The 16697-nt window shown below is 52.2% G+C and overlaps 1 protein-coding gene across 2 annotated transcripts in view; it reads right to left on the reverse strand.

Moving 5' to 3' along the window:
• Alpl (alkaline phosphatase, biomineralization associated) overlaps positions 1 to 10405 on the reverse strand; it is a 52619-nt gene extending 42214 nt beyond the window's left edge. Inside the window, exons 1-2 of one of the 2 annotated variants that reach the window (XM_055611195.1) lie at positions 10310 to 10405; positions 4738 to 4843 (exon numbers count right to left, since the gene is read on the reverse strand). The gene's annotated coding sequence lies outside the window, so the exon portion shown is untranslated. The remainder of the gene's footprint in view (positions 1 to 4737; positions 4844 to 10309) is intronic. The other variant, XM_055611194.1, reaches the window with a different exon arrangement.
• Positions 10406 to 16697: the final 6292 nt, after the last annotated feature.

The raw sequence follows: 16697 nt of genomic DNA on the forward strand, positions 1-16697 counted from the left end.
CCCCCATGCATTACACAGAGCTCTGGCTATGCTCTTACACCGACCTGCCTGTCTGGGGCCCGCCCAGTGAGGTGCTGGGAAGCCTCCAGAATCCTCCAGACAGATGCCACAGCCTAACAGCTGGAATGCACACTCAGACCTACTGGTCATTCACCATTTCCAGGCCAGGTCCCCATGTGTGAGCAGAAATAGTGACAGCAGAATCCCCCTCCCCATAATGAGGCAAGGAGGGGTCACTAAGATACTGCACCTACCCCAGGTCACAGTGGCTGTGGCAGTGAGTGAGGCCCTTCCTCTTCTGAAGGTATTCCTGGTTTGTGGATGGTCCCCCCTGCCAGCTTCTACCCAGGGCAACCGCTGCTCCCTGTTCCTCTGACGATGGTCACAAGATCTAGCATGTGCTCTGCACCGGGCAGGATGTGTGTTTTCTTGGACAAGTTTCACAGTCCGGGGCAGCAGGAGTGCTCACCTCGAACCTTCACGCTCTCATACTTGACTTCTTGAGTCTGGGGCGGGGCTCTGAGTTAAGGGGGCGGAGTGGGCAGGTTCCTGTAGGGTGCTCCAGGAGCACACATGGACAGCCTCTGTTCTCGGTGGCACCTGTCTGACCTGGAGGAGATAGATGTCCTCAAGCTCTCTGAGCCCGGGGTTGCAAGAAGCAAATGAATAAATATCTGTGATGGGCTTAGGGCAAAGCTGGGTTTAAGATGCACTGTAGCTTAAGTGAGCATACTCCGATGCATGTCCAATTGCTCCTTTCAAGGCCTATGGTGGAGTTCATCAATTCATGGGAACTGAGACCCAGAAGCCACACAGGGCACTTAAAAAAAATCAATATTTGACAAGTATGTATGAAGTGCCTATCATGCCCCAGGGAGCAGGTACAGGTGGGTTCAGCAAATGATCCCTAGAACTACTATCTGTCTGTCTGTCTGTCTGTCTGTCTGTCTATCTATCTATCTACCTACCTATCTATCTTCGGTTTAGCAAACCAGGGTCTTGCTCTGTCTCCCAGGCTTGCCTGAACTCTCCTCTCTCTTCCTGCCTCTACATCTCTACATTCCAATGGACACGCCGAGGCTGTGGAGAGCCTATGTCACGGATGGAGCAAACAAGACCGCTGTGAAGTGAGGGGAAGGGTGGCTGGTTGAGGCCAGGAGTGGCTCAGGTGGTAATTGTAAGCCTCACAGGTCCTCAGGCCACAGAGCTGGAGGGCTATTGAAGTGCGGAAAGGTGGCTGAGAGGGGCGGGCAGGGCGGGGCGGGGCTGGGCTGGGTCTCATTGGTACTTTCTGTGAGGCCCTCCCTGCATTCCTGAAGCTCACACTCTCAGCCAGGCGCCTGTATGAGGTCAGATCTTACCCATTAGGCTCAAGATCCCTGACCTAGGTCTAGAAGACAGCCTGATATTAGAGGGACCACAGGCCAGAAGGCACCAGGCAGGGAGGCTAGACAGGGAAGGACAGAGCTAAAAGAGCTGATGAACTCACCTGGGAAGGCCTTTGGTTGGGCTCCTGACTTGAATTTGAGACCTCCAGCAAGCTGCCTTGCCTCTCTGAGCCTCAGTTTTCCCTCTTGCTAAATGAAGACATTACTTTCAGGCATGGCCAACCTTTTGACAGTGAGACAAGACACTGCCATCTAAAAAGTTCACACTTGAAAGCCACACAACTACCTATTTCTTTATTCATTTATTTACTTAGGTTCTCAAGGCAGGGTTTCTCTTGTGTAACAGAGGTCTGGCTGTCCTGGACTCACTTTGTAGACCAGGCTGGCCTCGACATCACAGAGATCCGCCTGCCTCTGCCTCCTGAGGGCTGAGATTAAAGGCGTGAGGCACCATGCCCAGCCCAATTACTTTTTTCTTTTAATTGCAAAAAATTCCATAATTCTGGGCCACTTTCTTAGCTGTCCTAAGCCGTGTGCCACAGCAATGTGTGGGCTGCAGCCTGGACATGGCCGGTGAGGTGCTCAGAGCGCATACATAAGAAATGGCTTTAATGACCAGGATAGTGGCACACCTTCAATGCCGTTCTCCAGAGGCAGAGGCAAGCGAACCTCAGTCAGTCCACTGTGTAGATCAGAGCTACCCAGTGAGACACTGTCTCAAAAGCAAACAAACCAAAAAAAAAAAAAAAAAAGAAGAAGAAGAAATGTCTTTAAAATATGGTAAGAGATAGGAAACTGAGGCTAAGGGTGTTAAAGTGGCAAATCCATGTTGTATGGTAGACTGAAATAAACCTGGGATGCGTCCATACAGACAACTGGGCAGGCCCAACCCCACTCCTGTTAAATTAACACTCCTGAACCCCTACCCAATCCCAGACTCAAAGGACAAGCAGGACACTCCCTATGTGACCCCTGGCCCACCATACTACCTCTCTTAAGGCTCCATTTCTCGTTTGCAGGGGTCTCCTTGTGAGTCTGGGGAGGGGCCTGGACTGAGGTGTAACTTCGTGATGGAGCACATGCTTAGAATGTGGTGAGGCCTTGTGTTCCGCTCCCAGCTCCACCAATGGTAGAACTCACTCCTCTCTGCTTACAAAGAATGTCACCTCAGTAGTGACCCTGGTGACCCAGGAAGTGCTAGCATAGAGCATGGCTGTCCCAGGGCTGACTGGGATGTAGCTACACACTTTTTTTGAGCCAGTTTTTGGCTAGAGTGCGGGGCTCTTCTAATAATTACGGGCACGGATGTATACAAGTCCAGCAGAGAATGGGACACGCAGTAGGTGATCCTCTGTTACTATTCTTGTTACTTTTGTTGCTATTATTCGGGAGGGGAAGGGAACCTTCAACTCTTTCCAGGAAAGCCTGAAACAGCCCCTTCGTTACCCCTCTTACCTAAGCTGGGAGAGTTGCCAGGCCCACAAACCCAAATCCCAAATGTGGGGACCCGCCGTGGCCCCATGAAAGGTCTTCCACCACACCAAAAGCCAATTTGGGCACAGTCTACCTTGGAATCCTTCCTGCACTCTGACCAAGAAGCACCATGACACTGGGCCGGTGCCACCTGGACCTGCCCCACCTGGACCTGCCCCGTTTCCCATTCCCGGCTCAGGACATTGCTAAATTAATCTGGTTCTGGGCTGTTCTTTCCTCCTGTGTGACAGTTCTCCTAAGTGACTCACGGCTGTCTGGAGTACCACGGTGTGGTTCAAGGAACCTCAGCAGGAAAAAAAATCATCGGCTGATTAATGATGTCTGAGACCGGTACAGGGTAGGGGAGTGTCAGCTTTCTGTCACCAAGGGACTCGGAAAGCCCTAAGACCCTGTTTCATTTGCATGAATGATGGTCTTCAGGAAACATGCTAGATGCCAGAGACACCAGGACAAAAACAAGGCTACTCAGCAGGGATTCAAATCCATGCCCTCTGGGTGCTAAGGATGATTCCTCTTAAGACTGCACTGGCCTTCTGGACCAGGAAGGGGTGTGACCAGACTGAAATGTATTTGTCTGGAAGAACAGATGCAGCTGCAGACCTAAGTCTGGGTGGTGCTGGGTTCCCTCCCTTTGGGGACCCCAACCCTGTGATGCAAACCCCAGGGACAGATGGCTCAACCGAAAATAGTGTGGACACGTAAGTCCCCTGCAGATTTGCATCTAAACATTAAAAACTCCAGTCAGTTTCCTAATCTGAGTAAGTGTGAAACCTAAACCGCAGTGGTACAGACACTTTGTAACTTTGATTTTCAGATTTGTCTCTGAGACAAAACAGCAAGTTAAATACAATAAAGATAGGTAAGGTAATTAGCCCAGCTTCTGGCCCAGAATAAGCCCTTACAATTAGGTATAAGGATGGGTCAAAAACACTAAATAATATTCTTTGCAAAAGATATACGGTCTGGAAGATAAGGGCTTGAACAGCTGCAAAAAGGAGCACTTGATAGCCCAGCCACACTGGCCGGACACTGAGGTACCGAACTTCATTATTTCAGCATAAAGAAAGAACGGACCCTTCCATCAAGGTGACTTAGGCCACTGTGGCTCACAGGGCCAAGCAGCTTGAATGGGTAGATTGCAGTGACAAGGAGAGATGTCTGTTTTCCATTTCCCAATTTGTGCCTCACTACCATATCTAAGGCTGTCACAGGACCAAATGAGGTGCCCCGGAGTCATCAGCAGTTAGGGACTAGGGGAAGGAGGGAGTGTGTGTTCCTGGGGACTGAACCCAGGGACTCACATATGCTAAGGAAAACCCTCTCTCTCACTGAGAAAACTTCCAGTACTCTGACACAGGCACTCACCTATTGTCCAGGCAGGTTTTGAACTTACTATCCTCCTGCCTCAGCTCCAAATTTAACTGGGATTATCGGCCTACCTCAGGCCCTTTTCTTTCTTTTTTTCTTTTAATGTAACCCAGGTTAGCCTCAAAATAGCTAAGGGTGACCCTGACCTTGTGTGTGCCGGCCTCAACATGCTGCCACGCACAGTTTACACAGCATTGGGGATGGCCTCCCAGCATCTTAGTCAAGCGTTCTACCGACTGAGACACACCCCCAGCCTGGTGGAGACTGGAAGAAACAGGTGATGCTGCAGTGGGCATGCCTAGAAGGAAGGCGTTGGGGAAAGGGAGCCAGACTCTCGAGGCACTGACAGAGCCTTGACTTAGCACCAAAGGTGTGTGAGTCAGCCTTAAGCAGAAGTCAGGTAAGTCATGCTGGGGTAGGGAGGGAGGAGATGAGCTTGGCCTGTGCAGCTGAGTGGCTGAAGAGATTCCAAGAGAAAGAGTCTCACCTAAGGATGCCTGCTGTGTCGCTGACAAAGGAACCTGCTGCCAGGGTGGAACTCAGCAGCTGGGGCAGGCCTAGCCTGAATAAGGTTCTGGGTCCTTTTCCCTGTCCTGCAAAATAATAAAATGAAATAAGTCTCCCGGGCAGATCTTTATAAATGTCGACTTAGGGTTTTCCAAATAAAACCAATTCGCCCTGGCCCTTGAAGATATCTAAAGGTCCATGAAAATGCTGGCAGAGGTCTGCCCAGCAGCCTATTGACTGACAGAACTTCACTCTTCCACCCAGACATCCTAGAGGATGAAGACAAGGCTCAGACATAAGACCAGGTGAGGCTGGTGCAATTACAGTATTTGGCAGGCTGAGGCAGGAGGACTGCCAAAAGTGTGAGGCCAGCCTAGTGTCAAAAAACCAAACCAGAACAATAGCAAATTTGTGGGTTGCCAGTGTGTGAGAGACGGGACACACACACACACACACACACACACACACACACACACACAGCAGGGTCTCCACACCTGGGATGGGGCTCTGCCCAGAGCTTACAACACCTGAACCTCAGCAGCAGCCAGAGGGGAGAATGGAGCAGTGCATGATGGGAGCTTGGTGTGGGTCAAAGCACGGTGTTACACACAAAGGCGTGTGTCAACCTCTGCAAGTGCAAGGAGCAGGGACCTGACATCACTTTAAGAACTGAGGTCCCCCGTTATGTTGTGCAGGCAATTCAACTGGCCTTTCCTTAGGGAACTTTCAGGTCCTGACAAGGTCCTATGTCAGTATCTGTGACCTATGACATCATCTGGCCCGGGTACACAGTGACCGGTCCGCCACTCCCCTCCCCCCTCTTCCCTCTCTCTTTTGGGGCACCCCCCTCCCACCATGTCTCTGTCTCTCTCCCCTTCCCTCTCTCGCTCTCCATCTCCATTCAATAAACCTCTTTCATATAAGATAAGTTGTATACATGGCATTTTTATATAAATACTAACACCTCCCAGTTCACTTTGTGTCCCCGCAACAGCTTATTCATGCACCCCAAGAACCCCATATTAACCCACCAGGCCCCAAGGCCTCCATGCTGCTCTCTAGCTCACACAGCGATCCTGAGACTCCAACTGAGGCCACTTTGCAATCCACCTGTCATCAAAGACTTTTTGGTGCTAGCAAAGGGATAAAGACAGCTGTGGGCAAGGTTATATGACACGGAGACGATTTGAGGTAACAAATACCACAGGAGCCCCTTTCTGTGCTGCTCACGGCCAGGAGCCGAGCTATGTCTTGGGCAGGCCCAGGTGGCTAAATGTCTACAAGCAGGCAGTGATGTTCCATTCCCCAAACTTCCGGAGGCCCTAGATTCCACTGAAGCTGGAAGAGACTTCCCACCTAGCCAGGGAGTCTTTCAGAAAAGTATCTAGGCCATAGAACCAGACCAATTGGGAATGTATCCACGGCCCCGCCCCAGCCCCCTGCAGGCTGGCCCCAGCCACCCATAGTCATTCAAATAGGATGCCTCTCTAACTCTGCCCCTAAAGTACAACCTCAGAGGCAGCTGGTCGTCTTGGTGAGGCAAGGACTGAAGGACAGGAGGACCTCAGGGTCCGCAGTTAAATGGCTGGAGCAGCTGCCACTCAGCTCTGGCCTTTGTGGCCAGGCTGGGGTGTGGCCCTGTAGAGCCTACATCTTCTGATCTTTCCAGAGAAGGCAGAAACCAGTGTTTTTATGTAACACGAAACCACCCGGGTTTAACAACACTAGCAACTAAATTGAAGCTTTTAACTCAGTGTAGGGGCCAAGTCTCCTGACCGCCAACCTCCCAACCCCCCAGGACACAGCAGGCCAGATGTCAGGGACCTCTGTGAGATCCATTGCAAGTTTAAGGAAATCCCATCCTCCCTCCTCTTTAGACATCTTGGTTTACAGATGGGGAAAGTGAGGCCGGAGAGGTGACTTGTCCAAGGTCTCACAGATGGTTTATCAGCACAGATCTTGCCCACCTCACACCTCATCCTCCCTCAAGTGGTTACAGCTTTTCAAACAAAGGTATCTGTGGCTCAGTCGGTAGAGTGCTTGTCCAGAGTGCAGGAAGCCCCCGGTTCTAGGCCCAGCACAGGAGCCATGCCTGAAGGTGCACACCTGTAATCCCAGAACTCGGGCAGCAGAGATAGGAGGATCAGGAAAATTCAAGGCCATCCTCTGCTACAGAGGAAGTTTCAAGGCCAGCCTGGGCTACATGAGACCCTGCTTCAAATAAATACGTAAATAAATAAAAGTAAATTAAGGACACACCGTGGAAGTAACGTACCAAGTCCAAGAGGGACATGGTATTGGAGGTGATCAACTTTGAAAAATCTGAAGAGTCAGGAGGCTGCGCCTAAGCAGCTATGTGCCCCTGGGAAAGCCTCCTTCCCTCCCTGGGCCTCAACGCTACCAACAGGCATAGCCAGCGTCTGAAGGCCTGGCTGGCCTACAATTCTAGGCATCTCTGAGGTCTTCCCTACAGCCAGCACTTTGCGGCCTCCAATGACTATAAAGCAATAATAATAATAATACTGGGAGGGCAAGTCCACACCAGCCAGGAAAGAACACCACAGTTTTTAGAGAAACCCGACTCTTGGTTACTGGAATTCAAAAGGGACCATGGTAATAACATGGGGGGGGGGTGTGTGCCGTTTAACCACCATCCTACAGTTAAACAAAAACACATCTGCTTTAACTTCATCTCCCCCCACCCAGCCCCTACCCTCATCTCAAATTTTACCCCTTCATTTGAGAAGTTAAATCAAATGCAAACAATTGATTTCATGCCACAGCAAGGCTGGGGTTTTGCAGCATGGAAAACTTTAAGCATGAGCTTTTTCTGGGAGCAATTACAAAATGTTGGAGGAGGGGCCATGAGACGGCAGATAAATATAGAGGGCGCTTTGGAGTGTTCTTTGGACATGGAACATCAATAATGATGCCCACCTTGAATAGACACTCAGAGAGGAAAAGCAATTTGTTTCAAGTCACACAGCTGAGGATCGTTATGGGGGTGGGGGAAGGCATTGAGACAGGGTTTCTCTGTGTAGCCTTGTCTTTGCCCTGAAACTCACTCTGTAGACCAGGCTGGCCTCAAATGCAAAGATCTACCTGCCTCTGCCTCCCAAATGCTGAGATTAAAGGCGGGCGCCACCACAGCTTGGCTTAAGGCACTGATTCTTTTACAATCCATATAGGTCAAACCTATGGCCCTCCGAAATTGGTACCAAGATGAGGAAACTGAGGGTTTGGGAGGAAAGAGGCTTGTCCAGGGTCACCCAGCAGCACAGATAATGAATTTTCAACCTACTGCCTCCCACTGTATTCTGAAGGTTAGAACAGCTCCAGAAAAAGAAGCAGAGAAAAAAAAAAAAGCCAAAATAACAAAGACACCACACAGCCCAGCCCTGGTGTGCCAATGACGATGGGGCTGTTGTGCTGGGGAGCTCAGTCAGCATTCCTGTGGCCACGTGGAGAACTCTGAGCACCAGTTCTCAGCCCCGCTAACTCCACTTCCCACAGGCTCTTCTCAAGCTCCAGGGTGTTGTGTTAAGAAGCCCAGTCAGATAGACTTCATGCTGAGAATTTCAAACCCCACCCATGGATTCTGCCTTCTCACCCCATCCACCCTTCCCCCGGAAGCCTGAAGCCCACAGATGGTATGGCAGGAAGATGACGGGACCTGACACTGTAGGTCCTTGAGCCCAGCCCTGGATGCCCAGGTGGCTTCTGTATGTCCCCAGGGCAAGTCACTGTCTTTTCAAGAAATTTCTTCACATGCAGGGAAGGATGATATCTCCTAGCTTTGCAGGACAGAACAGGATAGGGCCTGGTGATGGGCTGCGCAATGAGGTGGAGGTGGATGGCGAAAGATTCCAGGGCTGTTCCCAGCCCGGAGCTCCAGGCTCCCTTCCCAGGACGTGTCCAGGAGGGAAGGGATGTGTCCTTCTTCCGGAGGGAAGAGGCAGCATCTGAGTAACAATAAGCAGGGCAGTGTACTCCCTCATGGCACAGCCCATCAGGGAATGGGCAGAGCCTGGGCAAAGGTGGCTGACAGGCTCGAAGGGTTCAGAGGCAATCACATAACTCAGTATGCAGGCTCCGAGGCAGCTGCTGTGGGGATTGGAGCTGGGAACAGTAGCTGCTCTCCTCTTCTCCTCCTCCTCTTCCTCCTCCTCCTCCTCCTTCTTCTTCTTCTCAAGACAGGGTTTCTCTGTGTAGCCTTGGCTCTCCTGAACTCACTCTGTAGACCAGGCTGGCCTTGAACTCACAGAGATCTGCCTGCCTCTGCCTCCCTGAGTGTTGGGATCACAAGCATGTGCCGTTCTAAAGCATGCAAACCTGCTAAACACCTGGGAGCACTCAGAGAGTCCTCCCCACCTGGAGGTTCTACAGACCTACGACCTCCTCTACAACCTCACAAAGAACTAGAGCCACAGCTGGAGGCCAGGGCTGTGCCCTGGTCACACAGCTAGACTTCCCACCAAGTACTACGACATGCAGGCTGCTCGCCGTGACACGATGCGTTACATCTTCGCCCCTTTCTTTGGGAATTACTTCACTTTCATTCTGCTTTGTGACTCTAGAACTTTCAGAGACTGAAAAGATTGTTATGCCAGTGTTACCTCAGGAGGGGGACTTCGCTGTTTACTGTGCTTAGAACAAAGGCCTGGTAAGTCTGGGCGGACTGAAGGCACCCACCATTCTGGCCTGCTGGGTCTTTTGGTTCACTGTGGTCCTAACATAGAGACGGGGCCATCATGGACATGTATGTGTGTATGTATGTATCTATTTAGGTATGCACGTATGATTTTGAGACACTGTCTCCCTAGGTAGCCAGAGTGGCCTCGAACCCAGCGATCCTCAGCTTCCAGACTGCCAGCGTCATCACGCCAACCCTCTCTTTTTAGATCAGGGATTCACAGGCCACCCGGGTCCTTTGCAATGCCTCCTCCTCCAGACCCATCACAGGTTGAGAAAGATTGCCATGGACAATGTGGGGTGAGAATGAGGTTTTCCTCTGCCTCGGGTCCTTGCCGCCACTGTGACTGTGCCTTTAACCCTTTCTTACCCAGGCTGGGTATGGCAGCAGCCCCGCTCTCAACCCCGCAGGCAGCCCGGAGCCGGTTGCAGGCTCCTTCCGTTTCCTGGGCTCCCCCACTCCCAGACAGATACTAGCACGCGGTCTCCAATCTCTCCCGCCAAGGATCCCAGCACGTGCCTCCCAAGCTGCTCCCTAACTACTTCGGACACCGAAGGGACAGAGTGGCTTGGAACCACGAAGGGCGCCGCTGTGGGCTACGGCGCCGCGTGGGCACCGAGAGCAGGTGCTTAGCCTCGAGGGTGAGGTCCTGGGTAGCGGCTCCGCGGGCGCCACGTCCATCATCCAGCCAGGCCCCGAGAGATGCGCGCGGAGGGCCGGAGCGGGGCGAGTGGTCGTGGGTCCCGGGGCGCCTAATCTTCCATATGTCCCCGCACCGTGGCTGGGACAGTCCCTGCGGGGCCAGCGGAGCGCGCGCGCGGGAGTCCGGCCAGCCGCGAGCGCGGCACGCTTTCCTTACCTGCAGGCACCGGTGGGGAGGGTCGGTCCCGGCGCGCGAGCGGCGGCCTTGGGTAGCGCAGTGGCGGGAGCGGACTCTGGCGGCCACCTCCCCCGCCAGCTTATGAAGGCGGCCGGGCCCGAGCACCCGCCGGCCTCCCCGCCCCCGGCCGCCCCGCCCCCGGCCCGCGCCGCGAGTCCCAGGCCGGTGCCTCTGCATTGCCAGGGCGCCCCCTGCCGGGAGCGCGGCGCTCGACCCGGCCCGCGGGGCTGCTACAGGCAGGCAAAGTGGCCAGCCTTGCGTGTCTCTCTCTCTCTCTCTCTCTCTCTCTCTCTCTCTCTCTCTCTCTCGCCTCTCTCTCTCTCTCTCTCTCCCCTCTCCCTCTCCCTGTCTCTCTCTCTCTCTCTCTCTCTCCCTATCGCTGATCCTGGCCTCATGGAGCAGCCGGCTGCCGCCTTTATCTTTGATTTCTCAGTAGGAGTCTTTGTCCCTGGATGACTATCTTCCTGTGCCTGTCCCTGTGCGTCTATCTGGGAGTCTGTGTACCCATTTGGCTTCCCTTAAGTCTCCGTGTGTCTCTCTGTCTTTACCTCCATGTCCTCCTAGCTTCACACCCCTACCCTTTTTCTACCCACTTTCCTTTTTTTTTTTTTTTTTTTTTTTTGCCCTTAGCTCAGGTAGGAAAAAGCAGAGGGAGACCCCTCAGGCAGGGCCCTCCCTATTGTCTTAAGACACAGGGACTCAGAACTTTCTGTCTGTCCCAGCCAGAAGCCCCAGGACCTGCCCGGGGCAGACCACTTCCTAGGCAGCGGAGCCAGACTGTCCGGGCCCATAATACTGCTCTGGTGACCTCGGGGGCTGGCCAGTGCTCTATAATAGGCAGACACTCTCCCCCGGTTTCCCTTGCCTTTGTGTGTGTGGAGGGAGGAGGAGTTATGAGAGACCGGGTTTGGAAAATGAATAGGAAACAAATTCTAGATCAATGGGAGAGGAAAGGCAGCCGCTGGGTGCCTGCGGGCCTCACCCCGTCCCCCAGGGACCACCACCTCCCTTCCCGTGAGAGCCAGACTGAGTTTAAAGTTCTGATCCGTTTCCTGCCGAAAGCTCCTGGAGGCCCGTTTGAATGCCTCCTCATTTCCTCCTAAGAGGAGGAGGGTCTCCTTACCAGCAACGGAGGCTGCCAGTAACAGTTCGTGCCTTTAATCCCCAACACCCAGAAATCTGAAAGCAAGGCTCACAGGTTTCCTTGTCTTCCTCAGCACCTACACCCCAGCATTGACCAAGTCCAGCCTGAGCCTGTCTTAGGCTCAGGAACCTTCTCTATTGAGCCCATTGTACAGGAGGAAAATTAAGGCCCAGAGAGTGCATGTGACTCATCGGTAAGTTCAGGGCCAGGACTGGAGCCGGGTGCCAAACCCCAAGAATGTCTGGGTTTGTTTTCATTTCTTCTTGTATTTTAATAATTAATGCTGTTTATTTACAGTAGTGCTATGAAATTTCCCTTAAGAAGTAAGTTTATGTTTTTGCAAAGTGAGTCCAAGTATTGGGTAAATACTCATTTATGTATTTTGTAGTGAGGTCGCAACGACAAAAGTGAAGCTTTGGACATTTCACATGTCCAAAGCTTGTCTGTAAGAAGCTGTGAGAAGCTGAGAGTGAAGACGGCACTGAGCCCAGAGCACAGTGCGTGGCTGTTGCTCACTAACAACAAAGAAGGCTCAAGGCTACACAAGGCTTGAGATAGTATCAGCATCTGTGTGCCAAGGGCCATCGCAGGCACAGAAGGTCTTCCTTCCCAACAAGGGCAGAGCTGAGAAGCTGAAGGGGTGGGAGTGGGAGGTGTACTCTGGCTCATTACCATGGGCCCCCAGTGACGTCCAGAGGGAGTGAGCACTTCTGGCTTGGCTCATGGCTGCTCTGAGACCATTGTGTCCCGGTGGAGAATCTCAAGCATTCTCCAAGGGAGAGTGGCTGCTTGTCCAGCCCTGCCACCTTCCTCCCTCACACACTTTCCCTCTTGCTGGCCTCTGTCCCTCAAGAATTCAGTTGAGGAGCATAGTTCAGTGGTATAGCACTTGCCTCTGTGCCTGTATGAGATTCAGCCTACATGGGTCCGAGATTCAGCACAGAACAAAACAATCATCTGAGACGGTGTCTCCCGGCAACCCTTGCTTCCCTGCTCTCTGGGTACCACTTTTGATGCCGCTTGAAAAGCAGGAGGAGGCCAGGCTTTCACATCAGGAGCCTTTGCCCCTGGCTCTGCCCTGCCTGCCTGGTGGGCTAAGAAGATATCTCTGTTGGGATTTGTATTCCTTCTATCTGTTTGGTCCAGAAAATTTGTAAATGCAGCCCAGATTCCAGGGTCCCGGGCCTGCCTGCTCAGCTGGTAGAAGAGGCTCCTTACAAAGCTCTCTCGGCATCTTTCATACGTGGTCTCCAGAGTACGAGTCCTACTTGAAAGAAATGGGCAAACTGTACCATTTGACCTCCAAGCTCCCTTGCCTGAGAACTATTCATTCACTTTGTCCATATTAGCTCCATGTCATGAGCTCCCTGCCTGAAATAAGGCCCAAGTTTCACAGAGTCACAGCTGGTTTTGATCCAAACACCTGTAATCCTAGTGCTCAGAAGACCGAGGCAGGAGGATAATAGACCAAGGTCAAACAGCCACAGAGAGAGACCATGCCTAAAAATAAATAAATAGATAGATAGATAGATAGATAGATAGATAGATAGATAGATAGATAAAAATCAAGTGAGAGCCAGGATTCCAGAAGCATGGAGTAGGAACCTCAGCGAGCAGGGACAAGGAGGGAATGGAGGAGACAGTGTGGTCCCTGGGGGTAGGAAAGATTGTCCGAAATCTGACAGATATCTAAAGGTGTGATTGTTTCCTTTTCAGGCCTTGGCCTAACTAAAGCTACAGCTCTTTGACTCCTAGGGTTCCCTCTGGCCCCGCCTTCAGCTGAGTCTAAAAGTGAACTTGGAGATTTAGAACGAGGGGCCTGCTTTATGGGTTCGTGACCCCACGTAATGACTCACAGTTTCCTCACGGCAGCCCTACAGAGTAGGGGATTCACAGTCGGGGGAAGCAAAGTCCATTGTGAGCTGTCATTTGAGGGATGCTTCGTTCGTGCAATTTGTGTGTCAACCAGATGCAAAGCTTACTTCACAGTCAAACTCACTCCGTAACCATGGAGGCAGCCTCTCTGTTGCTGTTCTCCCTAGCCCTCTTTAAGAGGGCCTCTCAAAGGGCTGTGGTGACACAGACCTTTAATCCCAGCACCCGGGGAGGCAGAGGCAGGCAGGTAATGTGAGTTTGAGGCCAGCCTGGAATACAGAGTGACAAAAAAGAAAAGAAAAAAAAGAGGGGGGCTGGTCTCATGTTGCCCAGGATGGCCTCAAACTGACATGCAGTCAAGGATAACCCTGCCTCCACTTCCTGCATGCTGGGATTGCAGATGTGTACCACCACATCTGGTGTAGGTAGTCCTAGTGACTGACCCCAAGGCTTCGTGTAGGCTATGTGAGTCCTCTGCTATCTGGGCTATGTCCCCAGCCCCACAGAGGATGGTCTTAAACTCCTGAATCTATTGCCTCTACCGCCTGAGTGCTGGGAGTTCGGGCATGGACCGGCTTGCTCAGTGTGTGAAGCGCTGGGGCTTTGGGGCTAGAAGCCGGAGGCTTGTGCTTTCTGGTGAGCACTCTCCTAACTGAGCTGCCTCCCTAGCTCCATTCCCTTTTCTAACGAGGAAGCACTCCGTTCCGCTAGGACCGGCCAGCAACTTCACGCATCCCACAACGGCTCCAGGAAGTGTGGACACAAGCAAACGGCACAAGGGTGCCAGACAGCCTTAGGAGCCTGCTTACAGAAGACCACACGTATTCTAAACGAGGAGATTTCACGGTGACGAAGATAAGGGTACAAAGCCTGAGCAGGTCCAGCTGTGCTGAAGAGGGGTGGACTGCGGCAGCTGGCCAAGGGAGGGAAGAGAAGGCTGTCTGAGGCCACTCAGACAGGAAGGAGAATCCAAACCCAGAAACCCCTTGTCGACTATCTAGGCTCATGTGCAGTGTGTATAACCAACCTCAAACCTCCCCCTGTCCTAAACTTGACCTGATCCTGCCCCAGCCCCTCTCCGAACTCATCTCCCGCTGTCCTTGCTCACCTCCTGTTTCTCTATCAACAGAATCAACACCACCTCAACACCAGTCCCTTCACACATACTACTCGACTCCCCAGCTCTAAGCCCCAGCACATCAGCCCTGCTCCTAGCCCATGGCCCACAGGGTGTCCTCCAGCCCCAACTGCCCTTCAAGGAAGTCCTTCTGACAAAGGCCCAGAGGAGCCTGCCCTGTAAGAAAAACCTCATTGTTCACCAAACAGTGACCCCATTTTGTCCTTATTTTTCAAGGGCTCCCTGCTGGGAGAGGGAGCTTACTACTTACCCTGCTTCCTACTCTCCATCCCGAAAAGGCTGCAAGCCAAGAGCAAAGGCCAAGCAGCCTTCTAGGAGCTGGATTCCAGAGGCCAAGGCAAGCGGCACAGCGGCCCACCCCCTCGGGCTTCACCACAGTGAGTCAGGAAAGCAGTCCCCTCCTATCAGTATGGGGAGAGCTTGGCTGTGTGCAGGAGAGCCTGGGAAAGGTCTCCTTGGGTATTACACCCTCCTGGCTGGCTGTTGGCTCATCTCCCCGTCTTCCAGGGATTTACGGGAGATGGGCCTTGCAGAGGCTCCGTTGAGTGACATCACCTTCGAATCCCACTTCCTGCTAGGTTCGGCAGCTTGATGTTGGCCAGATACATAGAGCTGGCGCTGGGAACTGGACAGGGCCTCACTTACTGAGCATGTGCGCAGACCCAGGTTCCAGCAGCAGCAGCAGCAGGTATTTTTAAAAGGTGTGTGCGTGTGTGTGTGTGCGTGTGCGTGCGTGTAGAGAACGCCGTGGCACACCTGTGGAGGTTAGAGGACAACTTCCAGGAGTCAGTTCTCTTCTTTCATCTTGTTGAGGTAGAAGCACGCTTACTGTCCTCGGCACACTGTGTACTCCAAACTTGCCAGCCCATAAGTTTCCAGCTAATTCTCCCATTTCTGCTTCCCATTTTGTCACAAGGGTGCTGGGATTGGTGGTGTACAGCGCTGCATCTGGTCTTTGTGTGCTTTCAACTGCCAAGCCCCTCCCTGGAGCTAGCAGCGGGAGTTTTAATGGTTTCCTAGGTGTCCAGTTTCTTACCTATTTTGCTTCCTTGGCTGCATAAACCAGTGACCCAACTCAGTGACCCTGCCAGATCTTTGTGCCCAGAACAAAATCTGGACTAGATCCGGTGAAGAGTATATACACGGGGCTGAGGAGATAGCTCAGTGACTAAGAGCACTGTCTGCTCTTCCAAAGGACCTGGGTTCTATTCTCAGCTCTTACATGGCAGCTCACAACTGTCTGTAACTCCAGTTCCAAGGGATCCAACACCTTCATACTAATGCACATAAAATAAAAATAAATTAATTAAAAAAAAAAGAGTATATGCACTGGTCTTGCAGAGGACCTGAGCACCCATATCAGGTGGTTTACAGTGGCCTGTAATTCCAGCTCCAGGGGATCGGACACCCTCTTCTGGCCTCTGCAGGTATCTGCACTCATGTGCATACACACACACACACACACACACACACACACACACACACACACGGGGGGGGGTAATAAATCTTAGTTTAGACTTTAGACTCTTTGAGTCTTCTAACCCTTGTGATCACAGATTGCCTCTAGCATGCCAGGTCAAAGCCATGGCAGGGCACCACTACCTGGCCTCTGGACTATAGTCCACAACTCAGTGGTAGCAAGAGAAGGGGTACTTCTCCTTGTTACACAAAGGTCTGACTGGATGGGGTTGGGAGGAGCCTCAGTTTGCAGTTTGACGGTCAGTCTCCCACCTCCCAGCTCTTGCTTAGAAATGTGGTGTGAGGCAGTGAATTCGGCTTTGGGGCTGAACCGCTGCACTCACCTTCCCTCTTAGCAAAACCCTTCTCCATCCATGCAGGCCAGTTCAAAGACAGCATGTTTGTTTATTTGTTTGTTGTTTCTTCATGCAGTTACCAATGAGCAGAAAAAAAAGTGGCTGACAACTCCAAAATTCCAAAGTTGCCCACAAGCCCACAGGGGTGGCTTTGGAGGTGTAAGTTTGAATCTCACAGTCACCAGGCTGTAGGGTAGCCAATGCATTCACTGCCAGCTGGGTGGGAATGCCAACTTCCCAACTCGGGTTCACCTTCTTGTGCCCACCTCCTCTGTAAGGTTGACACAGCAGAACCTGCCATGTGTGATAACCTGTTTTTGTTCCCAGTTCCTTCCTTCCTTCCTTCCTTCCTTCCTTCCTTCCTTCCTTTCTTTCTTTCTTTCTTTCTTTCTTTCT

Source organism: Psammomys obesus, unplaced genomic scaffold, assembly GCF_907164565.1.
Source record: "Psammomys obesus unplaced genomic scaffold, mPsaObe1.curated_primary_1811, whole genome shotgun sequence".
In the NCBI taxonomy this organism is placed as follows: Eukaryota; Metazoa; Chordata; class Mammalia; order Rodentia; family Muridae; genus Psammomys; species Psammomys obesus.